Raw genomic sequence first — 6,496 nt, forward strand, 5'->3', positions numbered from 1 at the left:
CTGGATTACTTGCTTATCTTTTTTTACAGGCAATTACTTTTATATTCTCCACTCTTTGTAAAGTACAACAACCTGTCTGATTGGCTTTATAGATGCCATTATGATTAAAACTATATTTTTTAGAAATTTCTCCTAAATTTTTAAAAAATTCGGCATTATTTGTTTTATTAAAATATTTTGCACGTGATAAACTGGTTGCTTCTGGTCTACGTAAAGAAAGGTATAACAGTAACTGTTATACCTTTAGCAACAGTAACTGCTTTTCCGTCTAGTAGGACTAGTGTTTGTAACTTAACTTCTCTTTGTTTATTCTTCAAACTAAAGCTTGATATTCTTGGTAACTAATACGTTTTCCATCAAAGTGCAGTGACCAGTTTTCTAAATGTAATGTTTTCATCAATTCTTCATTAAGTTTAACAGCTTCTTTAAATATTAATCTAAATATACCAGACTACAAAGGTGTCTGAATGTTGATTCTATCTTGAGATAACTGTCAATTAATGGTTGCTGAGATAACTGTCAATTAATGGTTGGTGCTTTGATTTTGCTGTAGTTCATGCTGGTACTTGTGGGCCGTGTTTCTGAACTTTTAGACTCTTGAAATTCTGCCTCAGACTCGGATTCGAGAGTTGACGTTGTTGCTGTTGCTGTTACTGTTGTAGAAGTACGCTTCAAGGATATTTTCCTTCTTTTCGATGAACGGATAGTTTTTGAAACAGCAGCTTTCCCAGTTGTACACCCGACATGTCCTATGCTTTTAATCTGAAGACGGTACAATCTTTTGTAGAGCTATTCCCCATCCTTTTTAAGATATCAAAAACTTTATTCAACGGATCGTATTTTCTTTGTTTTACTTATTTATCATACGTTTTCAGCACTTAACGCAGTTTTGCTTGTACGACTTGAATGGATAAATGTTGAAATTTAATTTCTTCTGCCATAAACTTTTTACTTCTTTCTCAATTTGCTAAATGCGTTCTTGTTTTCCTTTGATGGGTTCTCCAAGAATAGACAACCACCCACAGTTTGGATTTTGAGTGGTATACTACTGTTATCTTCGAGCGATTGTTCTTCTTACGGGCAATAAGTAATTATTCGGAACGAGTTTGAAATATCTGTACGGCTCAATAAAAAATAAAAAACAATCATTTGTAATTTTTTTTTTTACTCAATTGTCTTCTATAGTTCCTTTTCGACGTGATCGAGATCTAAACAAGACTTTTTGACGTGATCGAGATCTAATTGAGACTTCACCCCTCTAACAAGCTCTTGTACACGTTCCATATTAAATTTACATATTCCATATCAAAGGTCTACAGTCACAAGCTAAATCTGGCCAAAGTATGTTATTGTAATTGGAGTGGTACTGCTTCAAAAAAAGTAAAAAAATAAAATGATATCAATCTAGCTTCTAAACCTTCTTCCATATATACATACTGGTTAATAGCAAAGCCATTTTCTCTAACCAATAACTCAGCCAATCCTTGCCTCGAAACTTGGGAGTTTTTGCATATTTTACTAATAGAGGAGCATTTCGCCAGCTCAGAATACAAGTGTCGTACCGATACTTTATTAAAATTATATATAGAAATGTAATTATCTAATTTCTGTAAAAATGTTTAACATTATGTTAATGAAATTTTTTTTTTTAGAATAACGTTATATCGTAACGTTATGTAAAAACATTTTTTTACATTTATTTAAATTTAAATTTACATAAATTAGATAATTACATATTTATATACTATTTTAATAAATTTTCGATTTGTATTCCGAACCTAAATAACATTAAAAAAAAAAAAAAAAAGGTGGTTAAACATATTTTGTATAGCAACGGTCCTTAACAACACACTTTTCATTCTTGTTTCGGACAAATTGTTGTATACTTGGCATACTTTTAAAAAAATTGATTTTAAGTGTGATGGTTAAGATTTTAAGTGTGATGGTTAAGTCTATTCTATACCGTATATTAAAATAAAATAATAAACATCATTTATTTTTATTGTTATATAAGAGAAGAATTGACAAAAAAAAGTGACAAAACTTTATATGTATATTTATCTTTACTAATGAGTTTGTTTAAGGTGGTACTAGCCCGACAAATTTCAAAATTTTCAGATTTTTTTTTTTTCTAAATTTGAAAAATAAGACCATTGTAGATTTCAAAAATGTATAGTTTTATTATATTTTTAAGTAATTTAGTGACAGAAAATATTAATTTGGTAATATGATCTCAAAAAGAAGCCCTTAGCAACCGCATAGCAACAATAAACAATGCTTACTTTTGGGCTAACTTTCCATAAATTTCATCAAACAATTAATTTCTATTATTATTCTACATTTCATATATATCTCCTTTGCTTTATATCAACTTTGCAAATACCTTAATTCCATTACTAATTTAAATTGAATTGTATAGTGAGAAGGAAGTGAATTTATAACAGTGTATCAATAACAGCTTGTTATGATTATTTTATTGAATTTATTGCATTTATTCTTCACATTTTACTGCTTTATTCTTAGATGGGAAATAAAAAAAATAGCAAAAGAATAAAAAGAAATTATTTTCATGGAAATCAACATAAAATGTCTGATCAACAAAACATTTCACCTGAAAGTGCTTCTTATTCAAATATGTTTAGTAGTACTAATAGTACAAGTGCTAAAAAGTTGAACAAAGCAGTTAATTGTATTGGCAGTTCAGCTAAAAACAAACAGACATCTAACGACCTTAATTTTTTTATATTTATACATTTTAGCATTATAAAAGATTTATTTGAGGAGTTCTCACGCTGTTCTGAGTGTAGCTCACCTGTTAAGTTTACACACAATAAAAATGAACACAAAGGGTTTTCACTTAAATTATGTATAAAATGTAGTGTTTGTTCAGCATGCAGATTTTCTTATACTTCTCCTCAATATATACCTTTACAAAAAAGTAAAACTGTAAAAAAAGCATATGAAATTAACTATCGCACAGTTATGGCTTTTCGCGAGATAGGCAAAGGTCATGCTGGAATTGAAACATTTACAACAATGATGAATGTGCCATTTTCTATTGCATTTACTACTTATAAAAAAATTAATAAGACTCTTTATTGTGCGTATGAAAAATCTGCTGAAAAAAGTACCCAAAAAGCTGCTCATGAAGTGCGTCAAATGATTAACATCAATGCGTGTAGCAATGATATTGTTGACTGTCATATTTCTATTGATGGAACATGGAAAAAAAGGGGTTATTCATCCCTGAATGGTGTGGTATCTGCAATTTCAAAGGATAATAAAAAGGTCTTAGACTATTACACTATGTCAAAATTTTGTAAATCTTGTGAGATTTGGTCCAAAAAAAAAGGATCAGCTGGTTATAAACTATGGAAAACAAGACATAAGTGTGCAATTAATCATCACAAATCATCTGGTGCTATGGAGTCCGCTGGTGCTTTTTCAATTTTTTGTTCTTCATTAAGTAAGTTTAACCTAAGGTACAGTCGTTGATACCAGAAAAACTAGAGTGTCTTGGTCATGTTCAAAAGAGACTTGGAACAAGACTTCGGAATTTTTGTGCAATAAAAAAAAAGAAAAGTTGAATGACAGTAAAACTCTCTCAGGTAAAGGAAGACTAACTGATGCAAGTATTAACTTAATGCAGAATTACTTTGGTATGGCTATTCGTCAGAATGATAAACTCTACCCTATGAAAAAAGCTGTACTTGCAGTTTTATGGCACTGCTGCGAAGGTGATGCAGCTACGCGTCACCAATTTTGTCCCAGAACCAATACTAGTTGGTGCAAATGGCAAAAGGATAAGATTACAGGACAATGCACTTATAAAAACAAGTTAAACTTACCAGTTGCTATAAAAGACCTACTACACCCAATATTCATGGAACTTAGTTCAGACAATCTTTTGTCAAAATGTTTACACAGCTATACCCAAAATCTTAATGAGTCTTTTAATCAAATAATCTGGGAAAAATGCCCCAAAACACATTTTGTTTAAAAAAATGTTCATTGTGGAAAATATTTCCTTCTCGGTGCAATTAAAAAAGACGTCATTCATATGGAAAGGAAGGAAAAAGAAGTGACAAAATCAAGAAGGAAAAATTGAGAGGTATAAAAAAAGAATTTTGCAAAGATGACTCCTATGTGTCTGGAAATTTTCAAAGATATATATTGTTAAAGTTGTTTTATTTTGTTTTCTTGCGTTTTCTCTGTTAACAGATTTTTAAACTTTAAACAAGAATATCTTTTGAACTACTTGGAGATTATGGCTAAAATTTTCACAGATTGTTCATCAGGTTACTGTGAAGGGATTTGACCAAAAAGAGACTTTTATAGTTAGCTGTTGTCAAGATATTAACATTAGCAGCACTAATTTTACATAAAAATTAAAAATTATTTTTTAAAGTGCAGCCATTTTGATTCTGTAAAAGTTCTGATGGTGATTCTGGTAAAATCCCTTAATCAACATGTTTTTAACTTTTTTGCAAAATTTTAGCTTCACACACTGACTATTTAAAGAGAAATCCTTGTTTAAAAATGTAGTTAAAATTGTATATTTTTTGCTGACTCAGCATGTTTTCGAGTATACTAATACTTTTTATTATATTTACTCTAAATAATTTTTTAATGCAAATAGTTTAAAAAAAAAATTGCATCAAAATTAAATTGACTAGTACCATTTTAAGGATTTTAATTCTTTAACTATTTAAATATAGCTAATGTAAAAAGTAATAAGAAATAAAAAAAAATCTGTTACGAATAACTAAGAGGACATTCTCTGGGAGCAAGTTACTTAAAGAAAGGAAAACTGAAACAACAAATTTATTAAAAAAATCATATAGTACTAAAAACAATTTTGAGTTAATTTTAAGTTGCTAAAAGCAAATTCAAATTAAATGAAAAAAAGTGTTCAGATGTTTTTAATTTGATTATGTTTTTTCTTATTCTTAAAAAAATATTAATGCAAGTTGGTAGCTGCCTAGATTGTCAAAATGGAGTAACCATACAAAATGATGATTCAAAGAGAATGAAATTTTCACACAATTTGAAAATCAAATGTACATCTTGTTCATATGAATGGTACACTTTTACAAGTAAAGTATCTCAAATACTGTTTACATACAGCAAGACAATGCAAAGCCTCATTTAATAAATAATGATTCTGTTTTACAAGATGAAATTGTACAAGAAGGTTGGAGTCTTTAATTGAAACCTCAACCTCCAAATGTTCCAGACTTAAATGTTTTGGATCTCGGTTTTTTAATTTAAGACAAGCATAACAACATTAGATGGTCACTAAAAAAATTGATAATTTAATTAGTGCAGTAGAAAAGGCTTTCCAACATTAATTACGCAGAACAATCAAAAGTCGTTTTTTAAACGTTATGATTTAAAATAAAAAGGTTTTGTTGCTAATAAATTTGCTAAAAAAATTAAAATTATTTTTACAAGATTTCATTGCATGGAAAATCGATCGAAGTGTGTATCGAAAATCGATCGAAGTGCGTATCGAAAAATATATATTTTTTAAATTTCAAATTGTAATAGAGCGGAAAAGTTGCATAATGATATAAATAGTAAATTGAGCCAAATTTTTTTTAAAAAATTTATGTTCTAAGAGGGTTAATTACAGAGTACTGTGGACAAAAGCAGACAAAATCAAGGTATTTGATATTAACTTAAGAATGATTGTTGCTTTTCGCGAGATTGGTCAAAGGCATAAACCCATGAGTCATTTTGTTTATATTACAAATATGAGTTGCATGAATGTAAATGGTTTTCAACGTAATCATAAATTGATTCAAGCTGCTTATGATTCTGCTGCTAATATTTTATGAAGTTTGCTGCAAATGAAATTAAAGGAAATGCTGTTGAAAAATTGCCTACCGTTGTTCCTTTAATCCAGGTTTCTCTTGATGATACTTGGCAGAAACGAGGACATTCTTCTCTTAACGGTGTCGTTTCTGCTATAAGTCTCTACTTATAGCAGTCAATGTATTGATGCAGATGTATTAAGCAGGTATTGCAGAGTAGTCAGAGGAAGTCAAGTTTGGTTCAACAGAAAACAACATCCTAATTATGAAAACTGGAAAACAAATCACAATTGTTTTTTAAACCACATAAAATTGTCAGGGGTAATGGAAAGATTTGGTGCACTTAATATCTTTCAATGCTCATTGGAATTGTATGGACTTATATAAAAGTACTATCTTGGAGATCGGGACTCCTCTTCTTTTAATTATGTTGTAACAAGTGATCCTTACGCTGAGTATAATATCAAACCAGAAAAGTTAGAGTGCATTGGGCACATTCAGAAAAGAATTAGAACTCGCCTCCGTACACTCTAAGCCCGAATGGTTCTTTAAAGAACTCTTAAAGGTTCTTCACGCTTCTGCCAATGGAGCACCCGTAAAGGTTCTTTGAAAAACTATTAAAAACGGTTCTTCGTAAGAACCCCATATAGCCGTTCTTTAAAGAACCATTAAAGGGTTCT

This window comes from Hydra vulgaris, chromosome 10 (assembly GCF_038396675.1).
Source record: "Hydra vulgaris chromosome 10, alternate assembly HydraT2T_AEP".
Taxonomy (NCBI): Eukaryota; Metazoa; Cnidaria; class Hydrozoa; order Anthoathecata; family Hydridae; genus Hydra; species Hydra vulgaris.